The following is a 27,499-nucleotide window of genomic DNA, read 5'->3' as shown; positions in this document are numbered from 1 at the left end:
AAATGATGTCCAGACCTGAAGCACAGACTCAGCCTGGCCTGTCTCTCTGACGGGGCTGGTCTATGGCTCCGTCCTTGGTGATTTCTGCTGGGGCTCAGTGGAAGCACATGGGTCGTAGTCATTATTAGGGACAGTTTTATGCGGCTGGGGTTGTGCCTGGGAGACCACCTCCTCAGGGCTTAAATGGGCAGAGTCCATCTCACTCCAGCCCTCAGGAACGCTCCGCAAAACAGAATGACGACTGGCCATGTTTTGCAGAGCCCTGTGCTTAGGGGAGCACCTGCCTGGCCTTTTGGCTACCATGTTATACAGGTAGGTTTTCTTTCTTTCAATTTCTTTTTTTCTTTTCTCTTTAAAGAAAATGATTGGCAGCACTCAACCTCAAGGAACTGATCTATCAAAATCCAGCTGGGATAAGTATTTCTTTGAGAAATAATATATATTTACCAACAGGCTCTCTTCTGCCCCCCTCATTTCCATGTACCTGGCACACCATGTCCCACCCTGGCCAGGACACTGATAACCTTGTATTAAGAACATAGTCACTGTGTCTGTCTGTGTGTGTATATATATATACACACACACACATATATATATCTATATATATTTATTTATATATAGTGTGTCTGTATATATTTATACACACATATACATAAATTTATATATATATATATATTTGCCCAAAGATTCCCTGACATGCATTCTCTCTCTATTTTATGTCCCTTTTCTTGATTTTCAAAATATTCCCAGCATCTGAAGAGCATTTTGAAAGCTGTTCCCCCCATTTGTAAAAGTAGCCTCTAAATAGGAATGGGTTAAGTATCTTCCCAGAAAAAACTCCAAGGGCTTTCAGTCTTTATTTGAATCTTGCATCAGGCTTAAGCTTGTCATTTATTTGGTCGAGGTTCAGAGGCAGAATAATTGTCAGAACAACCTCCCCCAATAATGTGCACGTGTTTTAAAATGTGATTTCTTTTCTCACACAGATTTTTGATGCATTCACCAATATTCCGAAAATCACAATTATTTCAATGTGGCAGAGTTGTAACCAGGCGCCTATATATTTTCAGAAACCAGGGTATCACAGATTGATGACTATTTGTTGATCCTGTTGTTTAGAATTTTTTAAAAATCTCTTTCACCCCCCACCCCCAAGGGCCTGCCTGAAAACACACACTGCGGGTAACACCCCTGGAGTCCAGGGTTTTTGTCACACAGGCAGAGCACAGATTTTTTTGATTATGTAGATTTCTTTTCCTATTGCAGTTTCATATGCAAAGCATGCACAGCCCCATCCATGCTATCTCCTTAAGCAGTCATTCTGAAACCCAATCTGGGGACAGTGCAGACTAAATAAAATTTCATTTTGATTTGGCCTCCCGCTGCGAATGGGACTGCTTTGTCTCAGCCGACAGAACGAGCCAGCCAGAAAGGTATGTCCTGTTTTGCATGGCTGTTGGTGCCCTCCAATTCCTGCTCGGGGCAGGCAGGCTCCGCAGCTCCTACTCTCCGCCGTCTTTCTCTTTCCTCTTCCATTGCTCCCTCGCCGCCTGCCTCTACCTGCAGGGCAGAGCCGTGGCAATCCCACACCCACGGTTTACTTTGGCAGACGCTTAATAGCTTGCGTGGCTGTTTGCGGTTTTTCACCGTCTTTGTTGTGTTGGGCTTTTTTTTTTTCTTCTTCTATTTTGGTTTTTGTTTTGTTTTTGCTTTCCTTGCTCACATTGGCTTTCCCTGTTTCTCAAGGTGTTGAATGCCAAAATCCGAACTTAAAGAAAAATTGTGCAAAGCGGCTATGATGCTCCAGAGATTTTTCCTGGAAGATTTGTCATGCTGAATTGTATTGTAAATTTGAGGCTGTGTTTAACAGCTTTGAAAGACTTTAGTTTTCATGGCCCTTTTGAGCCTCCTTGGCAGAAAAGCAATCGCCCATTTTAGAGAAAGGGGAAAATAGAAAATAAAGACTCTTCTTCCAACAGGACTGAACTGTGTTGCCATCTTGGTATGTTTTTGTAAAATGCATTGTAGTGTTTGCCCGAAGGGCTGCAAAGCAGGACTCTGTTTTAAATGATGACCCTAAGCTGGAGTCATGTCAGCAGAGACTGGATTGTGTCAAAGGCTCTTCTTACAGGTGTCACACCCTTTGGAGAATGTATTGGCAGTCAGGGGACAGCCTGCTGTGAGGTTCTCAGAAGAAGCTTTAGATAAAATGGCGAAGTGCCAGGGATCCTGACCCCCCTCCTTGGGGGTACGGGGTGGACACTCAGTTTTCAAGCCCAAATTTCTCCTTGGAATTGTCCTTGCCCTTGACCAATTCATATGGAATCATAAGAGAAAGACATTCCTGGTTAATGTATTGGCATAGTATTAATATACACTAGAAAACAGCAAACTGGTAAAGACAAGTATAAAGTACATGAAAACAATACATTGCTTAACCGAGGAACAGGAGGGCCACCTCTCTGACTCTGGGTTCAGCAAAAGTAATTCCACAGAGGAGAGAGGGGAGTAGGAACAAATGCTAATTAGTTTCATGGGGATCTCATCCACCCACTCCTTCAGAAGTGGAAATAAAATGAGTCATGGAACTCTTTGGAGGGTCAGAAATTAACTTTGTAGCTCCACGTCCTCGAAGCCATCCCAGTGTTCCGGTGGGGAGTGGTCCTCCAGAGGTCGTTCTTGATATCACTTCTGAAATTCAGTGGACGAGGTCTTTGCCATTACAACATTTTCCTTTTATCACTAAATCTGTAAGTTTACCATTTTGCACCTGTTGGCCAAGAGCCTTGGTGAAGGAGAGTCAACAAATCTTTCAGATTTTGTTGGGAGCCCCTTGTGTGTCATGTACAACAGGTTGGAAAACAAAGTAAAAGTTAGTTAAAGAAGACACTGAGGAAACAGTAGCTTGCAAACAGCACAAAATGTTGTCGGATAAAGATGGCACCGTCGTCCTAAGGACAGGGAAAATGGTTGTGTTGGGCATGACCGGCAGTGGTTGGTTGGACAGGTGCACGATTTCTAACTTTACGCAATGGTACGTCTTTTTCGCCCTACCCTCACTATCAGAGCCACTGGCTTATTTTATAGCTATAAAGTGGATGATATGATAAAGCCCAAATTTGTTTTTTGTCTAATTTGTAAACACTCTCACAGGCCACTTGTTGGCAATAATCGGACTTTTTTTGATAACTAAGCAAATAATTTAAAATGTAAAATCCACTATGTCGCCTCATCGGCTTTTCAAAAAAAATATAATTGTTTAGCAAGGATAAGATAATAAAAAAAATGCAAATGCAAATATTGGTTTTGAATAACAAGGTACTCACAAAGGTTTAATTATCCATAAAAATATATGAGAATAAATGTTTATATTATTTATGTGCATACATATGTGTGTGTATTTATGTGTGTATATATATATATATATATATATATTCTGAGAGAGATTGAGCCAATTACACCATTAAAAAAGAGTCACAAAGCTTATCTTGAGGATAAAAACAATAAGTATATATGTCAGACAAAATTCTACACCATGGTTGGATTTATCATATACATGTAACAATCACCAAAGCTTAGCCTTAAGACATAGGATATTTTTATTAATTCATGTCTTCATCTAGAACTCCATCTGCAGGAGGCAAATGCCTGTAGTAAGATCTAAGCTCTCATGTGGTTTGGGGAAATGTGAAGAAAGGATGTTGCCTTAGCATCCGTCTCTTCATCCCAGTCTTTGGCATCTGCCATGCCTGTCGGTAGCCGTGTTGCATTTCATGTGCCCTGTAAACCTGGTAGCTCAAGGTGTCTGCAAGCACTGAACACAATTGGTAGAAATATTGGAGATAGGGATGGTAACTGTGGATCTTGGCATGCAAGTTTGGTTTATACGTATTTTCTCTGCTAAGGTTTGCGACCTTCCTTATGTTGTCCTCTGAATCCTTCCACACATGAAAGAAAGGTAGAATGCTGCCTGAGGTTAAATGTAAATTGTGGGGAAGTTCCTGATGTGGCTCAGCGGGAACTGAGTGTAGAGTAGTCTCCTTGAGGTTGCAGGTTCCATGCCTGGCCCCTCTCAGTGGGTTAAGGATCTGGCGTTGCCATGACCTGTGGTATCGGTTGCAGACATGGCTCAGATCTGCCATTGCTCGGATCCCAAGTGGCTGTGGCTGTGGCTGTGGTGTAGGCTGGCAGCTGCAACTCCAATTCCACCCCTAGCCTGGGAATTTCCATATGCCATGGGTTTGGCCCTAAAGAGCAAAATTCAATCAGTCAATGTAAATTGTGACCAAAGCAGAGCTTTCTGTTTTCCATTGACCCCTCCTAATTCTCAGGAAACAGTGGATACCCAGGAAATTTTTCCTGAGAGAATCACTGAGTGAATGGATGACGTGGTTGGGCACAAGAGGAGAGGAACAGGCGAGCTTTTCACTCCTGGGAGCCCATCTGCTCACCACCTAGTGGTCTTCACACATGGGGGAAGGAAAGAGATTTGAAAGGCACGGATTTATCACCTGGGGCCCACCAGATGCATACGAATCTGCTGAAAAATGCATGTGCATTTTTCCAAAAAAATAACTTACATGACATGCTCCAACCAGCCTAAATAGAACCCCCAAATGTTAAGAATGTAGGAGTTTAAGAAGGTCTCGGCAGAGAACAGTCACACGTGGCAGGGAAGAGCAAATCAGAACATTCTCTATAAAGGTCAGTCTGAAAATAAGAAAAGAAGTTCAATGTATTTATATTCTGTAACTACTTCCCGGTCAAAAAGAAGGCATACCACACAGAGAGGCTTAAAAAGGGCCGTATTAAAAAAAAAAAAAGTTATATAGAAAGTTCATTTTACATTTCAAGAATGCCAAAGTAACAATAAAGAGAATGCAAGTCAGACTCCAGACGTTGGGCTCGGATGAGTTACCAATGACAAAATGCCTTTGGGGTTATTTTTCAAAACATCATATAGGACTTGGTATAAAACCACTTATGTTGTTTTAATATGAATAGTTATATTTAACAGAAAGGCCAGAGTTCCCACTGTGGCTCAGTGGTTTAAGGACCTGTGTTGTCTCTGTGAGGATGTAGGTTCGATCTCAGGCCTCACTCAGTGGGTTAAGGATCCAGCATTGCTGTGGCTGTGGTGTAAGCCGGCAGCTGCAGCTCTGATTCAACCCCCTAGCCTGGGAACTTCCATAGGCCACATAAAAAGACAAAAAAAAAAAAAAAGAAAGAGACCTTTATTAACAGAAAGACCAATTTACTATATCAATCTTAAAATGAAAACAATTCTGTATTTCAAGGTATATGATAATGATAAAGGCCATTCTAGATTCAGAAACTACATGAGGACCTGTGACCGTTCCGATTTTCTGTTGAGATCTAGATAATCTTGGGAAATCTGCATATAGCAGTGGATTCAGGAAAGAGATTCAAGCAAAGTTCATCCTTGAACTTTCTGACATTAATGTTGTGGGAGAGAAGACTTCTACTTGATCTATGAACTCCAAAGTCGTGTGGTCAGAGAAACTCCGTAAGCTGGCTTTCACTCATATGGAAGTAGTCTTAGATTTCAATATTTTTTTTATTATTAGGGCCACGCCCATAGCTTATAGACGTTCCCAGGCTAGGGGTCAAATTGGTGCTGCAGCTGCCTGCCTATACCACAGCCACAGCAACTCAGAATCTGAGCCACATCTGCGACCTATGCCACAGCTCACGGCCACACTGGATCCTTAACCCACTGAGTGAGGCCAGGGATCGAACCTGCATCCTCACAGAGACAACACAGGTCCTTAACCCACTGAGCCACAGTGGGAACTCTGGCCTTTCTGTTAAATATAACTATTCTTATTAAAATAACATAAGTGGTTTTATTCATGGATGGATGAGGGCTTCATTTCTACTGTGCTACCATGGGAACTCCCTCGACTTCGATATTTGTATGTTATGAAAATGTCCAGAAAACTTTAATGTCCGGAATAAAGGACCTGAGTGTTAAATGTAGAGCAGTAGATATTCTCTGTGCAACGCTTGTCTTCAAAAATACTGAAGCATCCATGTCACATGTCTTACAAGGACCACGTCAGAAATGTCCATTGCCTGGCCAAGGGATTAGGCAGAGTGAGGCCATGTAGTTGAGCCCCCGGGCTACTCTGGGTTACTTAGCGGGTGGGTGCTGCCGTCACAGGGGCAAAGGCTGGGAACCAACCATTGGCCACTGAGCTGGATGGAGTACATGACGGGGACCTGGGGGCCTCCAGACAGAGAGGCGAACGGAGGTCATATGCCAAGGGGAGCCCTGTGCTCTTGCCTTATCATTCCTCCCAAGACAAGAGGAAGGTCATGAGTTTTCCAGCTCTGGACTGCTTCCAGGAATGCAAGCAGACATCTCAAGACCAGAAGGACAGCGGATTCAGCAAGGAAAGGGCCAGAAGATAATGCAATTCCTAACTGATTCCCAAGGCTGGCAGGACACCTAACTCGCACCTACCTTCTCCCCCCACACTAGGATGTCATCTTAGGGGAAGACACAGGGAAGGGGGTAAATACATAAGAGATTGGATATTGTATCCAAATGGAAGAATGAACACCAACAGAGAAAGACGGCTTAAATTATCAGGCCTGACAGCTCCAAACTTGATTGGACAGTTAATTAATTTCTCTCCCATACCCTCACTCACTCCCGATTGAGGGCTCAGGAAGAAGCCAAGATAAGCTGCTACCAAAATAAAGAAAGTAAATTATATTTTCCCTTTATATACACACTGCCTTGTGACTACAATTTTGCAACCGGCTACACTCAAAAGATCCTGGATTTTTGCACAAAGGCCTACATCGATGGTCAAGGAAATGCTAGAAATTCAATATGCTAATCTCAGAAAAAGGGAGGAAGCAATATTGAACAAGGAGTGGTTGCAATATGTCAAATTAATCTTCAATACCTACCATACAGTACAGCTTTAACTCCAAAAGATTGGACTGCTCTTAGGCATGGATGTCTCACAACAATTTCTCCACTTCTGGGAGGGATCCTTGGTACAGAAGGATGGGCTCCCAGCTGCCCTGCACATTTCTTGAGTCCAAGTCCTTGACCTGGTTCATGGGCCATTGTCGCGAGGAGCTCAAATAAAGCCAGACTCTCTCTCCCAGGAATGTAACATTAGAAACAGGAATGCCCACTTGCTGGGGGTTGCTGGAACTCAGTGACATGAACATGGGTGTGGCTGGAGACACAGGAGTTTTATTCCTCCTTCCAGAAGACCTGGATGCTGCCACCCTTTGCCTCCTTCTGCAGACCTGATGCATCAACTGCTTACGTTTGAGGCTTTGAAATGCCACGGTATTATCTCAATCATTCCCCCTCTTCTGCTTAAATTTTCAAGTTTATTTCTATTGTTTCCAACTTCAGAGATTCTTATGTGTGGCCAGCGAATATGAGAAAGAAGATTCTTAGAAATCAGTGCAACATCCTAGACATGCAACCATGTAGCCTAATGGAGGAAGTGTAGAGATGGAGAGAACATCACCTTGGACAGCTTTCCACCTTCTGAAATTGAAATGTTGAATTTGGTATTAGTTACAGGTGTTCATGATGTTAACCAGAAATTTTCTCAAAAAGCATGTAAATGTCTTTGAGATGCCATCTTCTAGGTTAAGTGTTCCAGGGTACAATGCATAGAATAACCTTCCAAAAGTTATGTGATATATTCCCTCTGCTCCATTGGCTTGTTTATTCATGTGAAACATGTATCAAGGATCTTGAATGTAAGCAGACAACTAGCTTAAAATTCAAGCTAAAAGTCAAAAGAATGATGAAGAATGATAACATTTAAGGATAGCAGCAAAACCAAGCCACCAGTACATGGGTCTAGATACAAAAGGAGACGAAATATTTCTCCAAACAGAGACTGGGGGCTGGAGGAAAATAAATGGAAATCTCAATTACTTTAAAACATACCTTATTTTGAAGGTTTGCTACTGAAACATGCTCTTGGACTTTACCAGTGAAACAAATTAGGGAAGTGGTCTAGATATAAATTATAGTCAGTACTGCAATCAGGCATAACGAAGGCTTGGTTTTCACCTGTAGAACAGCTACCTTGTAATATTTTAATATAACCATGCAGGAAGCCAAATTATTAGTTCCTAATGTCAATGGTTTTATTAAATTAATGATTACTGACAGACAATATATTATCAGTCAATGCTTTGTAAACCAGGAGAACATTTTGGTTCATAATATGCAAGGTTAATGTTATAAAAGAACTCATATAGAAATAGATAACTTTGGAGGTGGGGGGAATAGGCTTCGTCCAGTTGTCTTAATGGTTTGTTACTATGTCTGTGTAAAGGGCAAAAGGTGAATTTAGCTATACCATTATCACCCGCCCACATTAAGAATGTATTTATTCCCTTCTAGTCCATTACAGACTGCTGTGCTTCTCACTTAGAGACTCTTTTGTTGTTGTTGTTTATTAAAGAAAAATACTTGAATCTTTTACCATTAAAGAATGTTAAGGAGAACAGTGTAGGAAAAGTGAAATTAATTCAATGTCCAAAGAAGAGGGGATGGCAGTGTAGCTAAATGATAACCAAGAGTGTTGTTTTTTTGTTTTGTTTGTTTGTTTGTTACCAGCTGTCTATTAGTATTTGGAGAGCGCAAATACCTAATGAGGGTGAAGAGCTCGGTGGAACAAGGGGAAAGAGTTTGGAGTAATGGGAGGAAATTAAGAAAAGGGAAATTTAGGTTGATTACCAATTACCAATTGAAAATCTTCTTAATGTTGAGGTCTATTAGACTGTAGGGTAATCTTCCGAAGGAAGTGGTAGGACTCCCATCGCTTAGATGTTTAAAATTAGAGTGGACAGAGCACCACTGAGAAACCCCCTGGGGTGAACGATCCACCCCACTGTGTGGAATGGGCCAGTTCACCTTGGTTGCCTTTATAGGTTCAAGCTTCGACATGACCTGGGAGAGAAGGAGAGAAAAATGATCCCAGTCTGACCCACACAGACCCACCATGCCCAAGGGATGGGGGAATAATTTTTAAATATTCCCCCTGCTTTCCATCTAGATTAGTTTTCCTAACACTGTTATTAGAAAGGCCCCAAGAGCAGTTCTTTGGGCAACAAAGACTCTCCCAAAAGTGTGTTTTCCACCAAGGAAGCTGACATCTTACTGAGACTCAGAGAAAGCAGTGTCTTGGGTCACGTGGTACTCTGCTTTTCAGTAAATTAAAACTTGGAGCACCAGGCAACCAATACTTTAAGAATATGGCTATCATGACATTGGTGGGTGTATATGTTCCCTCATTCTCTTTTCTTTTTCTTTTTTCCTTTTTTTTTTTTTAGGGCTGCAGGTGTGGCATATGGAAGTGCCCAGGCTCGGAGAGTCGAATCAGAGCTGCAGCTGCCAGCAACAGCAACGTGGGATCCAATCTGCACCTGCAACCTACACCACAGCTCATGGAAACACCAAATCCTTAACCCACTGAGTGAGGTCAGGGACTGAACCCGCATCCTCATGGATACTAGTTCGGTTTGTTTCCACTGAGCCACGATGGGAACTCTTTGTTCCCTCACTGGTGAGACAGAGAGATGGAGATAATGAGATAGAGAGGTAGAGATTAAGAAAGAACAGATCTGATTCATGATTGATGGGAATTTCACTGTGTTCCAGGGTCCTGGGAAAGTGGATAGCATTAATTACATGAAAAAAAATAATGGCTATTTCCTTCTCTTCTCTGGGAACCCATCATGGTACTCGGAAGTCCATTTCAGAAAGAGGTCTTTTTCTTCATGGAAACATTTCTGGAAATTAATATCTTAGAGAAGGTACAAATATATCTTCTCATTTTAATGTAGCACTCCATACTCTTTGAAAAGTTTTCTCTCCCTCATAATAAAGTAAGAAAGACTATTATATCCACGTGGTCTCTTCTTAGATAATCTCTCTTTTCTGGTGTAAATACACATGTTCAGCCCGACGAATGCCAGGAAGAAGAGAGTCCTGAGATAATATGCATATTTCTCTGTGAGTTGCTGAACTGAGTAGACAGCAGGAGTCAGAGGAGTGGATGGTAGAAATCAGGCATCAAAAGCTTAATATCCTCTTGTTACTGGAGGTGGCACAGAGGAGGCTAGAGGTCATATGAAGGTGACAGAGGGCCCTTGTGCCCCAAAACTCTGTATGAAGCAAAACAAGTCTCTCCAAGTAGAACCTCAACAGGCACTGCTCTTCCTCCATTTTCACTCTAACTTTCTAGTCACTAATGGTTGGTTATCTTTGGACTTCAGCAAAGAGAATTTGGGGCAAGAGAAGATAAATATAATGCAGGGTTTCAGTTTCTTTTCCAAAAATTATGCATGCCAGAAGTGAGAGAGTTAAGAGAAAAGATTAAAATTGTGCCTTACGTAGGACATGCCCTGTTCCAGTTTTCCATTTCTTGCGCGTGGTAAATTTTTTCCGTGTTTATGAGTTTAATGTTTTCCTTGATTACAAAATCACCATCGTCTACATCAGTCAATAGAAATATCTCACTTCTACCAATTGGTTTCACACATGAACATTTTTCAGAAAGAAAAGAAAACTACCTTTTTTTATCTGGTGGGGAAGAAATTCTTCAGAAACTCGTGATTGTACATGAGGAAATATGGCTCCGAGTTCTAACACTTCCATGCACTCCATTGCTGTGACTCTTGGCTTGAAACAGATCCATGTGATGCTTATATAATAGGAAGAGTATTTAGAGAGAACCTGGGGCATCCACTGTGAACTCCAGGTCTGGGCAGCTGGCAAGTGTATCCTAAACCCTAGGCTCCAGCCAATGCCCAGAAAATGGGCACAATGTTTATCTCATAAGCCAAAGAAAGGTGATACCAGGGTAGAGGTGAGGTACAGAAATACTGTGTCTTTCTTTTCTCCAGTCTTGGCCAGGTTGACAAGAGAGGTTGATAGATGACAAACTAAATTTTCTAGATAAGGACACAAGGGATTTGCTTTCATGAATGTGAAGGTTTCTGGTGAATAGCCTCGCCTGGTAAAGATTGTGTGAGTTTGTGGTCTCAGAAATCCCCATATCGCCAGCTATGGCATCTTAAAGTCAAAATATGGAATTTGAGCAAAGTCATTCATCTGAAACAAACACCCAAAAGTTTTCACTGTGGAAAAAGACAGCATTTCTGGAGTTCCTGGCCTGGCTCAATGGTTAATGAACCCAACTTGTATCTATGAGGACGCAGGTTCGTTCCCTAGCCTTGCTCAGTGGGTTAAGGATTCAGCATTGCCTTGAGCTTTGGTGTAGGCTACAGATGTGGCTCAGATCCCTTGTTGTGGTGTAGACTGACAGCTGTAGCTCCGATTCGACCCCTAGTCGGGAACCTCCATATGCCGCGGGTATAGCCCTGAAAAGACAAAAAGAGAAGAAAAGAAAAAGGCAGCACTTCTGAAAAATTTTCAAAGTCACTCAAATTTACCTTGAAAATAGTATATGCATCATTAAAATATCCAAATGCTCACTTCTTATTTTCAATTAGGGGATGATTTTTTTTTCCTAGACCCAAACATTGCAATTTACTTTTAAGCTAATAATACTTATATGTAAATTTAAGTTCAAAGCACTTTCATGCACATTATCTCATTTTATTCTTTAAGAAATACTTCAATTTTTATTACTGAAAAAAAAAATCCTTTTCTTTTTATGGCTGCCCTGGCCGCAAATGGAATTTCCAGGCTAGGCACAGAATCAGAGTGGCAGCTCCTAGCCTATGCTACAGCATAGCAAAACGGGAATTGAGCTGCATCTGTGGCTTACACTGCAGCTTGTGGCAAGGCTGGATCCTTAACCCACAGAGCAAGGCCAACAATCAAACCCATATCCTCACGGAGACAATGTTGAGTCCTTAACCCACTGAGCCACAGTGGGAACTCCACATCAAAACAATTTAACTATAATTCAGTTTCATTTCACCAACTGGTAGAAAAAAAAGTAGACCTGACATTATGCATCAATAAAATTCCCAACCAATAATAAATATGGCAATAACCAAACAATGACCTCTTATCGTATTTTTCACCATGTTTGCTGAAGTAGGCTTTTGAATGGGAATGGGATATTCATATCTCATAAAAAGTGTGATTTTTGTCCCTTGGGACTGAAGATGAGTGGTATCCCAACACACTTTGTTTTCTTGTCAGTAGGGTGTTGAGATTGGGTTTTCAGGAGACAATTTATGTTGCAGTCACATGTTGGAGTTCCAGCTTCTCTCAGTTATTCACTGCAAGCCCCACTTCCAGACTAGACACACTGTCCTGGCTGAGGCTGGACTGGGTTTTGTACTTTCTCTCTCTCTCTGAGCTCAGTTTCCCAACTTGAACAGCTGACACTTTTGATGACCACTCATGCTCAAGGCCCACTATCTAAAAAGATGCCAATAGCTTCGCTCTTCTTTAAAAATTTTTGGCAGCATTTCTTTTATTTTTTTTTTTTTTGGTCTTTTTGTCTTTTTAGGGCTGCACCTGCAGCATATGAAGGTTCCCAGGCTAGGGGTCTGACCAGAACTATAGCTGCCGGCCTACGCCACAGCTATAGCAACACTGGATCCTTAACCCACTGAGCAAGACCATGGATAGAACCCATGTCCTCACGGATGCAGGTCGGGTTTGCAAACTGCTGAGCCACGATGGGAACTCCTTGCAGCATTTCTTCCACGACTGTGAGATGATTATGTGCTCCCTTTCTTTGGCCTCGGGCCTGCCTTCATTGTGCGCAGGTCTGTCTGGGGGGTAGGGGCGGGTTCTGAGGTATTTCTCTGTGTTCTCTGAAACTAAGTGTTGCGGGGGATAAGGATCAAAAGCTCAAGGCTGGCCTCTGAGAAACCCTGGGTCCTGATCAGCAAAGCCCTGGGCTTAGTCAACATTCATCATTCTGGCTCAGGCTTGGCTACAGCCTGGGAAGTAGGAAGGCCAGATGGGGAAGCCGAGGCATCCAAAGTGAGTGGATGAATCAGCATTCAAACCACATGTTCTAACATCATGCTACTCCTTAGCTTAGACCCTGCTTAACTTAGCCAAAACATGTCCTTCTGCCTGACTGACAAGAGAGGACTTGAGATCGTACTGCAAAAGGAAGGGAGAGAGACTCTCAATCTTGCTGAAGTTCAGAGGGTTTGCCTTCTTCAAATTTGTGTGCCCACCTTGACCTGGCAGCCCCTGAATGAAGCGGCCCAAAGGCAGAGGTGAGGGAGGGAACACAAGGCAATGGAAAAGAGTTAAAAACTGTTTTAACTGTGAGTGAAAAACTGGTGGAAGTTCCCATCATGGCTCAGTGGAAACAAACTGGCTAGTATACATGAGGACATGGGTTCAATCCCTGGCCTCGCTCAGTGGGTTAAGGATCCAGCATTGTTGTGAGCTGTGGTGTAAGTCGCAGACACTGCTCAGATCCTGAGTTGCTGTGGCTGTAGTGTAGGCTGACAGCTGTAGCTCTGATTTTACCCCTAGCCTGGGAACTTCCAAAGGTTGTGGGTGCAGCCCTAAAAAAAACCCCAAATTAAACTAAAGTAATAAAAACTGGTTTGCGAAAACATGATGTAATTCCAATGACATATATATAGAGAGAGAGAGAGTCAAATATACATATAAAACCTTATTTTATTTTGCCATATATATGGCATAAGAAGTCCTCAAAGAGCATGCTGTGAAGAGATCTTCTAGGTCCCTCATCTTAAATCACAGATGGCATCAGTATTAACTGGTAATTTGTGGGGCTGGGTAAAGATGAACCTTGTTAACAGTGGTTGAGAATTTCAAGACATAAACCAAACATATGTGAAGCTGCAGTTCTCACACCCATGAAGGGGACCTTGGTTGGCACTGACGTTTCTGTTTTTTGTCTTTTTAGGGCCGCACCTGTGGCATATGGAGGTTCCTAGAGTAGGGGTCCAATCAGAGCTACAGCCACTAGTCTACACCACAGCCTCAACAACAAAGGATCTGAGCTGCATCTGTGATTTACATCACAGCTCACGGCAATGCCTGATCCTTAACTCACTGAGCAATGACAGGGATCGAACCTGCATCCTCATGGATGTGAATCGGGTTCATTAACCCCTGAGCCGTGACGGGAACTCCCTGGCACTGACTTTTCTGCATGTTATCTAGTTCTGCTTCAAAAGGCCCAGATTGCCCATACTATCTTCCATCATGATCTACCGTGAGAGAAGATAGTAGGCACAGAAGAACGTATGTACAGGTGTGACAGGGTCACTGCTGCATGGCAGAAATTGACACAGCACTGTGAATCAACTCTACTCTAATAAAAATAAAATCATAAAAAATTCAGTAAAGAAATTTTGAGTCTTTTGCTAAAGATTTCAGCACCATGTACAGGAAAACTCTCTAACAACGAGGGCTGTTTAACAACAGAGCAGACTGCTTTGTTAAGCGGGCTTTGCCCTTCAGTAGAAAGTTCACACAGAACCTAGAAGACCACCTGTCAGAGATGTCGAGGAGGGATTGATTCCTACATTAAGACTGAGCCAGATTTGACCTTACAGCTCCCCTTTCACACTAAGATTCTCTGGGCCAGACAATTTTCACCTTTCTCAGATTTCTGAAAGGAATTCCTTTGCATGATTCCCGAATACCACCTAGGAGCCACTCCACACTTCTGGACACTTTCACTTTAAGAGGATAATGTCCAAGCCATAGACCCGGACATTCTCATCATTTGACATAAGTGAAGGTGACCAAGGCGACTTGGGCGTTAGGAGCATCTACCTGACTCTGCTTAGTGTGGAAGACGCTTGTTCACAAACTCGAAAGACAGCCAAGGTGGTTTAGGTATCCTGTGACTTCAACATCCATGGATCCTTCAGCACTAGGCAAAGCCAGTGGTCCCCTTAGCCACCACTAACTACCACAACCAACCCTTCTGGGTCACTGTAAGTCTTCCCATAATCATGGTGTCCTGGTACAGAGTAGCTCAGGTAAGAGCTTACTAAGGAAGAGTTGGAAATGTCGAAGCCATGATATTGACATGCAAATCAGGGTGATGCTGCACCGTTGCAAGCAAGCGGCATCGGGCTGAATCCTATGCCTTCCTGAGTTGATCAACAAAGAAACCAGCCCACCCATGGAGCCGAGCCGGAAAAACTATTCAGATTCTCAACTCACAGGGCATCCAAGGACCAAAGCAAAAAGGGGAAAAAGAAAAAAATGGAACTACCAAGGTCCTTTTGTTTTTTCCGGAGTAACAGAATCACTAACGATATTAATATCTGGTAGGTTTGCGCCGCTCCCAGCTGTTCAGCTACTTTAAATCTACTTATCGTCAGTTCAGGGAAGTCTGGCTGTGGTCAGATCAACGGGCTCCGCTTTGCTTCCAAACCTCTCCTTCAGGAGCATGCGCCATTGCCATTTTGTTAATAAAATAAGGATGGCTTTGGTGTCTAGCATCCTGGATTTTTGTCGAGCAAAGCAGCATGGCGTATCAAAGGCATGTCAAGAGATGTGACGTAAATGGAAATCGCAGAGTATCATAATGCGGCACAACAGGTGCACAGAATAGACGTTCAGAATGGTTTCTATTATTTGGCTTTTTTGGAATCAAATCAGAATCAAGAACAATAGTGGCCATTTCAGAGAAATTACTTCTGCACATTCTTGCAGATTGAGCAGCTGGAAAGGAGGGGAGGGGGGAGCTGGGGGGGGGCTTGCTCTTTGGAAGGTAGATGCAAATACATTTGTAGTGTGTACACAGTATATTCAGCATATTAAATTTTCGCCTTTCATGTGCCATGATAAAAGTAGTTGCCTTTCCAGGATTGCATGTTTCATTAATACCACATTTTTAATAATTAAATAGCACAACTCTAGAGGCAAGAGCGAAGATAAAAGTTTGCAGACAATCCATTCTTTTGCTCAGACACTCCCTCCGAAGAGTCCATGGAGATGTGGTGGAAGGATTCGAGTTCTAAAATGGGGAGTTTCCTAAAATCTTGGGTGTTTATGTAGTTTCATTCTGGCGAGCAGGGGCTTCTCTTTTGTCAGGTGTGGGGTGATTAAGGCTAGGAGGTGGAGTGGGGGACCGGCCCTCCCCTTTGTACTTCATTATCCACTTCAGCCCACTCTCTGGCTGTTTCTGTTACCTGATAGTTACTATTTGTAATTGTTAATATTGGGAAGAGAGCGGTTTGTTGTCTTTTTAATCCTCTCAGTTAGCATATTCTATTTTATGAGACATAATTCAGAGGGCGAGAGAGAAAGGGAGGCAGACACTGGTTAAGAGGGATCTATAATTGGGTGTAGTGGGATTAAACAGTTATTAGTGTATAGTCCTAATGGATGCCCCATAAAGAATCCATGGCATTAATGAGTTATGAAGGAAGAGCAGGCCAGCCGAACTATATTTCCATGACTGCCTTCCTACTTATCTGCAAATTGTCTAGTAACCCCTGAAAGGAACCCCAGACTCCTGATGTATTGAAGCAGAGACATTTTCCTTCAGAATTGTCAGTTCTTTTTAAACCTGCAACTTCCAGTTTGCAGGATCTGTCTCACATGCCAATCCTAATATTTGGTTTTGCCTCAACCTCGAGCCTTGAATATTAAAAAAAAAAAATTCCTGAAAAATTTACCTCTGATGGAGAAATCTATAAATGTATCTACAAAGATGGCTTCTTCTTTGATTTAAAAAAAGAAAAAAGAAAAAAGAAAAAGAAAGCGAGATATGTGAACACTAATGCCCCCAGGTGATGGGAGTGGGAATCGGGAACTAAGTTAAAGAACGTGGGTTTTTAGATATAAATATTTTAATGTTGAAAAAAGGTTAAATGCGAGCATTATAATGCGCTTCTCAGTCAGACTTTTTAAAAGGGGCCAACATCCTTTGTTTTGCTGTGGTTCTGGCTTGTGTTGTGGCAGGTAAAAAATCAAAGAGAAAGTGAAAGCGTGGATGGAAGATTTCACCCAAGTGTTAGATAAGATGCTTTAATGCATTGGATGGACAACGCATTGGTTTCCGTCTATGCCTGATGGATTGCTTTCCACTGAAATTGTGTGTAAATATGTACAGGAAATGTCTCCTCTCTATACTGTTTTCATTCTTTCCCTCTCTCACAATGCACTGGGTTCTCCTCCCTCTTAAAGAAACAGAGTATAGATCTGGTGACCACAGCAGAGAAGACAGGACCCACCCTTGAGGGGTGCTTTTGTCCAATATTTGTCAAACCTCCCAGATTTTTGATAAAACATTTCGCTAAGAGTCCCTGCTACACTGTCCCATAATTCTGTGCATGTTTGTGAATTGCTTTCTCCCCAATAACATCATCACTCCCCACATGGAAGATGACCTTGAGGTGTCTTTGTGTCAAACTTTTATAAGCATTAGAAGCTCGGCCCCAAGGTAAAAGTTTGGAATAATATGCTTTCCCAAGGGAAGATATTTTTTTAAAAACAAGTTAAATTCCGTGGCTGGCTGTGTCTTCTAAAACACCCCCCTCTGCCTTTCTTCTTCTGTGGAAGTCTGTCCAGCATGTGTAACTTGAAATATGTTTGTAAAATAGGAAGGAACCCAGAATGGTATTCCATGGAAACTCAACCACCTCCCCAAACAGAATGTTTATGTAAGCAATTTCACATGGTGGAGTTGACAGTTAAGCCAGCACTCATCCAAGATCTAGGATGTCCCCCTTCCAAAGAAGCACAGTTGCTTTTTTTTTTTTTTTTTTTTTTTTGATGTATCTTTTCGCTTTTATAAAATGGGTTTCAGTTCTCATCTGTCAACTACTAGACAGAGAAATGAAAAGTTTTTTTGCATGAGAAATAGTATCCTAAGGTATATGAAAACTTGGGGTTGGAAGTAATTTTCACTTTTTTCCATTCGTTTTTCTTGCTTTCCAAAGTGAAAACTCCATAGCCTCAGAAGCCAAAGGGCCTTTTGAAAAATGCCACTTGCAGATTTCAGCCAACAGCCACAGCTGAATCGACAAGGGAGTTTCTAACAAGACAGTTGCTTGCTGCCGGCTACAGTTCCCACTTTTGTTTCCTATGGAAACGAACACGGGGCAAATTGAAAGAGTGATTATTTTAAGGCTCCACTGTCTTTCCTGATCCAGTGTCTACAGTATTTTCACAGAAAATGGGAGCAGGGAAAAAGCAGGGGGAGATGTCAGACCTTGTCAGTTTCAGCTGTGGTTGTTGGCAGAAAGCTGAAAGTTCTAGCTTTTCAAACAAGCTACAGAAATCTCTGCTCCTTTACTTTGGAAACAAAAATGTTAGTTGAACATCGACTTCACCTTTATCCGTCCTTTCTGTGCCATCCTTTGGCACTGCGATTTTTAGGGAGGAGAAAAAAAATGGCACTATAGTTCATTTGGGTGGTTATGAGGGAAACCTGCACTGCCAAAACTTTGTTCCAATACATAACCCATGAATAATGAATTCTCTTTAACCCTGGGACACAGTAGCTTGAATGTAAGTAACTGGTTTATCCCATGGCGATTTAGTCAGGCCCTACATTTTCTCTTCATTTATAAATCTCACCTTTTATGGCGTAAGACCAAAAAAAGGCAGGGGTACTATAAAGGGTCGCTTAAAAAGCATAAATTATTATAGATCAAATTATGAATGAGATGGTCTTTGCAAGGATAGAACTATCCTGTCCTCTATAACTAGCTACTTCTTTAGCACTCTCGAGTGATGTAACAAAATCACTGCATTTAAATATGACACATTCCATATATTTACCCATTTTTTGAGGCCCCAATTCTGGCCGGTTCTTTTTAAAAATCGCATGATGGTTTAAATGAGTTCAGAATTTAATAACATTCGATTTTAAGACCTCAGAATATGTAATTAAACAGAGGGATGAGGTTTTTGAGTGTTTTCCGTTATCATGAAAGGGAGGGCTTATTATTCGGCTAGGGTAGCATCTATTATTATTGTGCATTTATTAGGCACCAGGCTCTTAACATGCATTGTCCCAATTAATTCTCCCAGAAACTCTTCTCAGGTAGCTACCTACCATTATGCTTATTTCATAAGTGAGAAAGCTCAGGCTAGCTTAAATAACATGGCAACATGACACAGAGCTGGAATGCCACACAACCCCAGGTCTCTCTGACTCTGGACACATATTCTCCATACATGGTGCCAGAGTTTTTAACTTCTCCTCGGTCACTCAGGGGAGAGGGGAGGGAGGGAATTGACACACAGGGATTGTCCATGTCCTGCTTGCCAGTGCAGACAAATAAAAGGTCCCACGCTTTTAAGCTGACACATTGGAGGGCACAGGGCAGATACTCGTTACGGTGCTTCACCGTACCTGGGAGGAAGGAACGCTGTTCATAGAGAGAGCTATAAATAGAGGTTTGGTTGGTCTTCTCACTTGGAAGTTTCTAGCATCTGCAGCCAGCCTCAGCATCTGCAGTTTCCTGGGCTTCTCCCGTCAGCACAGAGAAGGAAGTGGGCCTGGCTCATCACTGCTCTTCCCCAAAGGTGCCTGAGCCCTGAGCCCGATCTCCACGCTGTGGGATTGGAGAAATGCAGGCGTCATGGGACCTCAGAAACCGTGCAGGCATCTCGGACATGAAGGAGAGGGACTGTGCTGACAGCAGGGGGGTAGAGGGCTGGCCTGACACATCCTGTATTTTCCAAGGTCACCGTTCTTGCCTCCCTCCACACACACCCTCCTTGAACAAACCATGTTTCTATACAGTTTCAGAGTCAGGAGTATTTAGGCAGCCTCAGCTCAAAATTGCCCTTCTTTCTTTGAGAGGGAAAAGAAAAAGACATTCATTCTGCGACCCACAGTTGTCGCCATAAAAACTCGAATGTCTGTGAGCTTTAACAGTTGAGGTTCAGGATGTGTTTAAAGTCTGAATGAAGACCCCAAATGATTTCCCAGTTGAAGAAGGCAGAGGCACGGAGATGCAGTTGTTTCTGAGATCTTTGTAGTCCAGAGGTTTGGTGGACCAGAACGATGGAGGGACCCTTGGGTGGGAGAAAGTCAGAGTTAGGAAACTAGCCCTACTCCAGCATGGACTGCCTTTCCTGTGTACTGTTTAGTGTACATGAGAGGTTTTGTCTACACTAGTTCATTGATAAAGTTGAAAAGGAAAAACCTCAAACGTCTGCTCTCTGGTTGCTATTGAAGCAAAAGAGTCTCTCAGTAACTTATTTACTGAAGTAAATCACCAATTTCCTTTTCTTCAGAAACAAAAAAAATCTTCTTTTCAGAACTGACCTCACTGATTCCCATTAGATAACAATATATTTTGAGAGAAGTTTTACATATTTCTTTTTTTAAGTTTTAAAGAAGTAGAGTTGATTTACAATGTTGTGATAATGCCTGCTGTACAGCAAAGTGACTCAGTTTTATGGGTACCCACAGCCATTCTCTTTAAGATTCTTTTCCCACACAGATGATCACAGAATATTGGGGAGAGTTCCCTGTGCTGCACAGCAGGTCCTCATTGGCCAATCATGTATTTCTGGATAGAATCATTTTGGACTGTTAGATCAAAACCCTGAAATTATTTTGAGTCATCTCACAAATTAAAAAGACACTGCATTCTCAAAGGTCAAATGTCCAAAATCTTCTAATTAAAAAAAAAAAAATCCTAGTTATTCTCTAAATTTGCACAATCTTGCTAGTATATACTTGCTGGTATATATTATATGCACACACACACATGCACATATACACACACAGTTATACACATGCACATGTGTGTGTGTGTGTGTGTATATATATATATATACATACATATACACAATATACATACACATACACAGCATATACACACACATGTATTTGCATGTCTACATACATGTTTTAAATTGAAAAAGGATATATAAGGAGAACAGACTCGGAAGCCTGAGTCCACAGTCTGGGTCTGAGCCCTAGTTTCCTGGCTCTCTGCGTCTTCCTTTTTTCATCTCTATAGTAGAGAAGTTTGTTGAATGAAATTAGGATGGCAATTCTACTCACAAGACCGTGGTGAGCCAAGTACCACTATCATCATCCAGGCTTATTCTATCCCAGTGAGGGACACAGCTAATATGGCATTTAACAAATTGCAGGTCAGCCTGACCCCAGACCCCTTGTTCTTTTCTCTCAATCACATCACCATCATTTCCTAATTTACTCTTGCCGATAAATTTCCTTTTTATACCTGCTTGTTTTAAGGCTTATTTCTTACTTGAAATTGTTTCTTATATGTTACGGAGGCTAATTATTTAATAATTATATAGCTTCTTGTTTCCACTTGTTTTTTGAACTTGTATTTTATGGCATCTTTTTTTTGCCAATAAATCATTCTTGCACAGTGGGGGAGTTTTTTTGATGTCATTTAAGAAACACTTAAACTCTATATTAAGAGCATATTCTCTTATATTTTCTTCTAAAATGTTAATTTTGTTTTCCATATTTAAAGCATTTATCCATCTGGAATACATTTGTGAAAAGGGTGCGAGGTAGGGATCAAATGCTACCTTTTCAATCTCTTCTCCTTCTGGTTATTTCTGCACCATCCATTGACAAGCCATCTTGTCTCTCTTTGTCAACCCAGATCAATATAAGGGCATCATACTGAGCTCCTGCATAAACCACCCCCCCCACACACACACGTACATGCATGTGTGTGGCTATTCCCAAGCTCCCAGTTCTGTTCTAGTGGTCAATTTGTTTATCCTTCTATGAGCACCACAAAGATTAGTCACTAAGTCTTTATAATAAGCCTTTGTACCTGTTTTCCTCCTTTCTATTAATAGTCTCATGAATGTATTGCTTTCGTCTGCATGATTTTCAATTTCCTCTTGCCCTTTTCTGCTGATTTTAGCGTTCGATTTTTAATTCCTAAAGACTTTTTCAACGATGTCTATGAATGGTGGACTATGAATCTCTGTGAAAATGTTTGAATTTCATTTCTAGTCCCAAATGGTTATTCATCTCTACTGGGGAGTCTATGACAACAGTTTAGTTGTTCTGTTACTCCCTCCTCCAATACCAGTCTTCTTTCTGCCAACTGAGAAATTTCCACTTTAGAGCTCAGCGGGATTAAAAGAATCTTTAGGAGTTCCCATCATGGCTCAGTGGTTAACGAATCTGACTAGGAACCATGGGGTTGTGGGTTCGATCCCTGGCCTCGCTCAGTGCATTAAGGATCTGGCGTTGCCGTGAGCTGTGGTGTGAGTCACAGATGCAGCTTAGATCCCACGTTGCTGTGGCTGTGGCATAGGTCAGCAGCTACAGCTCCAATTGGACCCCTAGCCTGGGAACCTCCATGTGCCATGAGTGCGGCCATAGAAAAGATAAAAAAAAAAAAAAAAAAAAAAAGAATCTTCATTAAATTGCATCTTGCCTCTTTGGTATTGGTACTGAGAAGACATTCGTGACACCTAATCTACCATAATACTAGAACCAGAAATCATAGGATCCCCTTATCAGGTCTTAGCCAGGTGCCATGTTGCAAGGGTGTGCAATGAAAATAATGGTGGGGCTTTTTAGGACTAAAGTAGTGTTCTCAATCCTGTCTTTTTGAATCACATTTTTATACTTAATGATACATTCAGTTATGGGATTTTATTACCACGTGGATTATATTCCAATTATGAAACAACATCTGAATATTTGGTCAATGGCATTTGTTGACTGTTCACTAAATTCAAAGTTTAGAACATGGAACACTTTAGGATGAGAATCCCTCTACCCCTACCCTAGGTCCCCTGCATGCATCCTCTTGTCAGTCCCTGAGCATAGGTACTATTCTTGTCTCTTGATCCAAGTGGGCCATTTTAATCTTCAGAAATAGGATCATGTTCTATTTTACTTTCTATCTTTACAACCCAAGCAATGACTGGTGTGTAAAAAGGATATCTTGACTATCCACATATATCTGAGGATATTCTTGCCAAACAAAAGAATAATACAGAGTCAGGCAGAAGGAACAAGGATAAGCCAACACGAATCAAGCAACGTTTTAAAAGCAGTGCACTTATATTTATATAAAAATGTTACTTTAGATGGGAAATTCTAACTGCTTGAGTTTAAATATGTGTTTTTTTTTTTTTTTGAGAAAGGATATTGATACTAAGATACTTGTTTTGCTAAGAGAGAAAATGTAGAGCTGTCCATGGACAGAAAAATGCATTTGGGGAATGAGCTGTGGTGGAAAGGAGAGTCAGGTTTGGAAAAATGGAGTAGTAACAGAAAAAAGATCTTGGTAAGAAGTACAGCATCTCCAAACTGTAGAGGATCACAAAACAGATTCTTACCTACAAATTCTGATTTGATTCACTTCGGAATTTGAATCTGAGACGTATTATCGGCATAAAAACAATGGGGTGATTAAAATATTACACATGCAATATCAATGCACCTTATTTGAGAACCATCATCTTGTGGCATTTATCAAGAATTTATTATTTTGTATTGCTAGGTACTATTTCACTGTATGAATATATTACATTTTGCTTATCCATGAAACACTTATGGATACTTGGGTTATTTCCAGTTTTGACTATTATCAATAAATTTAAATGACCATTTTTGTACAGGTATTCGTACGGCCTTACTTTTCCATTGTCATTTTATTTCATAAATACCAAGCAGTGAGATGGTGGGATCATATGGCAGGACACTTTTAAGAAAAAGGCCAAACGATTTTTCAAACAATGGCACCATTTTATGGTTCCACCAGCAGGGCATCTGTATTTCAATTCCTCCACATCCTCATCAGCACCTGTGATGATTAGTATTTTTAATTTTAGCCATTTGCTCTTCTAATATTTATGTGGTTCTGTCTCATTGTGGTTTTAATTTGTGTTCCCTCATCATGAATGATGTTGAGCATATTTTCATTTGTGTATATGTCATCTGTATCTCTTCCGTGAAGAGTCTGTTCAAATATTTTACCCACTTATAATTAATTTCCTTGTTTTCTTAGTATGGAGTTTTGAGAGTTCTTTGCTTCCAGATCCAAGTCTTTTTTCAGATGTGTGCTTTGAAAATATTTTCTTCAACATTTAGTTTTTCTTTGCTTCCTATTAATAGTGACTTTTGGAGAGATGAAATTTTTGATTTTGATGTAGTCCAATTTAAATTTATCGGGTTTTTTTTTTTTTTTTCCTTTTATGTAGAGAGATTTTGCTGTTGTAGCCAAGAAATCTGTAGGCAGAGTCACAGAGATTTTTTCTTCAAGGAGTTGTATGGTTTTAGGTTTCACATTTAGGTCAATAATACACTTTACGTTATTTTTTGCATATGATGAGATTATAGGGGTCAAGTTTCATTTGTTGGTGGTAGATAGCTAATTGTTTTTTGCACCATGCTTTGAAATGTCTACAATGTTTCAACATACAGAGGTTTTCTTTTTGGTGGAGATAAACATCTATCTTTTTTTGTTTGTTTTGCCTCCCTTTTGCTTTTACACTTAGAAGAGTCTTCTCCAAAAAGAGATCAAATAAACTATATTTTCTTCAGGGACTTTTACATACATAAATTATTTAATTAAATAGAACCCCATAAGATTCCTTACACCAAAAATGGTTCCCCTTGGTTTTAAAGGTTGCATAAAAAAGTAAAAGTGGAAGAACAAGAAAAACACATAAGTTTTGGTTAGGGTGAGGTGGAACATAAGATACTACTACATAAGCAAGATGTAACAATTGTAATATAACGTCAAATATATATTTAGTATGAATACTTTTGGAAACATTGAAAAATCTAAGAAAATAGAAAATGATAAAATTGGCTGAAAAAGTTGACAAATTGAATACAACAACAAACAAGGGAGAAATTGAAATTGTTTTCAAAGAATTGTCTCCATGAAATGTGGATCCAAGTAGTGTTATGGGTGAATTCTTTAAAAAAAAATCAAAAAAGTTCCAGGGTATATAAACTGAATCAAAACATAGAAAAAGATTTCCAGTTTCCTGAGTACATTTGCAAAGCTTCTACAACACTCAAAAACAAAACTATAGTCTAATCTTAATTGTGCATATGGATGTAAAAATCTCTAAACCATATCAGAAGATTTAATCAATCAAATCTAGAAGTATGGAGAAAAATTCACATGCCATACCCAGTTGGGCTTTAATCTAAACTGTTATGGATGGTTCAAAACATGAAATCTATTAATATTAAATCAATAGAGAAACTATATGATTACCATAAAACATTCCCAAAGATCTAATTTTTAAATATTTTTCATTTTGAGTGAATGTAGTTGTACACACAGTTGTAAGAAATAATATACAACAGTAACATAGAAATTATACCCAGGTTTCCCAGTGTAACATCTTACACAGCTATACTATAGTACAATATCACAAACCAGACATATACTTTGATGAAATATATCAAACTTATTCAAATTCTGCCAGTTTTCCATGCACTCATTTACCTATGTCTTGTTCTGTGCAAATTTATCATAAGTCGGACCAGCATAATTCACCCAGCCTAATGACGTGGAGGTTCATCTGTGTCATTGCACGTATCAGTAGTTTAATACCATTTCATTGCTGAGCTTTATTTCATGGTATAGATGTACCACAGCTTTTTGGTTTTTTTAGCCATCACTTGTTGAAGGACTCATGAGTCATTTGGTGTAGTTTGGTTATTATGTGTAAAACTGCTATTAAAATTTATGTGCAGGTTTTTCTGTGAACATAAGTTTTTATTTCTCCTGAATAAATGGCTCGATTCATTCCAAAATGTTTTTTTAAGTGCACTTGATGGGTCATATGGTATGCATATGCTTAGTTTTGTAATCAACCGCCATACTCATTTTCATTTTACTTTCCCACTAGCAATGCATGAGTTTTCTAGTTTCTCTGCATCCTCGCTGGCATTTGGTGATATCACTATTTTTTATTTTAGCCATTCTTTGAGATATGCAGTAATATCTCCTTGTGGTTTAAAGTTGCATTCCCCTAATGGCTAATGAAATGATATTGAACATCTTTTCGTGTGCTTATTTGCCATCTGTGTATCCTCTCCAGTAAAATGTCTATTCATGTCTTTTGCCCATTTTCTAATTGGTTTGTTTGTTTGCAAATATTTTCTACCAGTCTGTAGCTTGTCTTTTCATTATCTTAACAGAGTTTGTGCAGAGCGAAAGTTTTCTTTTTGATGAAGTCCAATTTATCAATTTGTCTTTTTACAGTTTGTACTTCTGGTGTCATGTCCAAGAACTCTTGGACAAGTCCTAGATCCTGAAGGTTTTCTCCTAAGGTATTTTTCCTAAAAGTTTTACACCTTTAATACATTTAAATTTGTGATCCATTAAGTTAATTTTTGTATAATGCAGGAATAGAGGTTTGTCTTTTTGCATGTGGATACCCAATTTCTCTAGGACAATTTATTGTAAAAGTTATCCCTTCTCTATTAAATTACTTCCATACCGTTGTCAAAAATCAATTGCGCATATTTGTGTAGGACTATTTTGTGGTCCTCTATTCTGTTTAATTCTTACATGTCTATCCCTCCACCAATATCACATTGTCTTGAATTATAATATAGTGGCCTGGTTATCCCAGAGTGAGACCTTTCACTTTCTTCTTCAAAATTGTTTTTGGCTATTTTAGAGCCTGTGTTTTTCCAAGTAAATTGGACTTGTCTAAGTCTACAAAATATATTGCTGAGAATTTGATAAGAATTGCATTAAACCCATAGATCGATTTAGGGAAAATTGCTATCTTTACTATGTTGCGTCTTCTAATCCATGAATAAAGTGTGTCTCTTCATTTAGTTAGATTTTCTTTGATTTCATTCATTAGCTGTCTGTAATTTCCAGTATAGAGATTAAAATTTTGGGCACATCTATATGAAAAAGTTTTATTATAGCTATATGTTTACTATACATATATAAATATTAGTTTTATAACTAACATTCTATCATTGGCTTTGGCACAATGATAAATTATATTTTGTTTTTAGTTTTGATTTCCACTGGCCTGTTGATAGTTTATAGATTTATTTCTATTTTTCTGTGTTGATCTTGTACCTTGAACCATTGCTGAAATTATTTATCAGTTCTAGGAGATATTTTTTGTGATTTCTTGAGATTTCTATGTAGACAGTAAAGTTATAATGTGAACTACAAATAAGGACAAGGTTGGTTTGTTTGTTTTTTCCTTTTAGGTGTACATGCTTTTTATTTTTTATTGCTCCAATAGAAACTTCAGCACTATGCTGGATATAAATGATGAAGGCAGACATTCTTCCTTGTCCTAGATCTTAGGGAGAAGAGTTCAGGCTTTTGCCATTAAGTAGTAGGGTACATATACATCATGCCTAGATGTTCTTTATCAAGTTAAATTTTCCTCTATTCCTATTTTTCTGAGAGTTTTCATTCTGATTGAGTATCAGAACTTGTCAGGTGATTGCTCTGCATTAATTGATATAATCGTATCAGTTTTCTTTTTAGTTTGTTGATATGGTGAATTACATTTATTTGAACCAGGCTTGCACTTCTGGAAGAAATCCCACTTGTACAT

At 40.2% G+C, this 27,499-nt stretch overlaps 1 long non-coding RNA gene across 16 annotated transcripts in view; it reads left to right on the top strand.

Moving 5' to 3' along the window:
* Window positions 1-27,499, top strand: part of LOC146404668 (uncharacterized) — an 89,274-nt gene that overhangs the window by 143 nt on the left and 61,632 nt on the right. For 12 of the 16 annotated variants that reach the window (XR_014841333.1, XR_014841340.1, XR_014841336.1 and 9 more), the window contains exon 1: window positions 1,319-1,433. This is a non-coding gene — a long non-coding RNA (uncharacterized LOC146404668). Of the gene's footprint in view, window positions 313-1,318; window positions 1,434-27,499 lie in introns of those variants that run through there. The other 4 variants (XR_014841347.1, XR_014841341.1, XR_014841342.1 and 1 more) reach the window with 2 other exon arrangements.

Source organism: Sus scrofa, chromosome 3 (genome assembly GCF_054392235.1).
Source record: "Sus scrofa isolate SSC_HxYL_T2T_F1_AM1 chromosome 3, Sscrofa_HxYL_maternal_Yorkshire_Landrace_v2.0, whole genome shotgun sequence".
Lineage (NCBI taxonomy): Eukaryota > Metazoa > Chordata > Mammalia > Artiodactyla > Suidae > Sus > Sus scrofa.
This window is presented reverse-complemented; position numbering and strand designations above follow the sequence as displayed.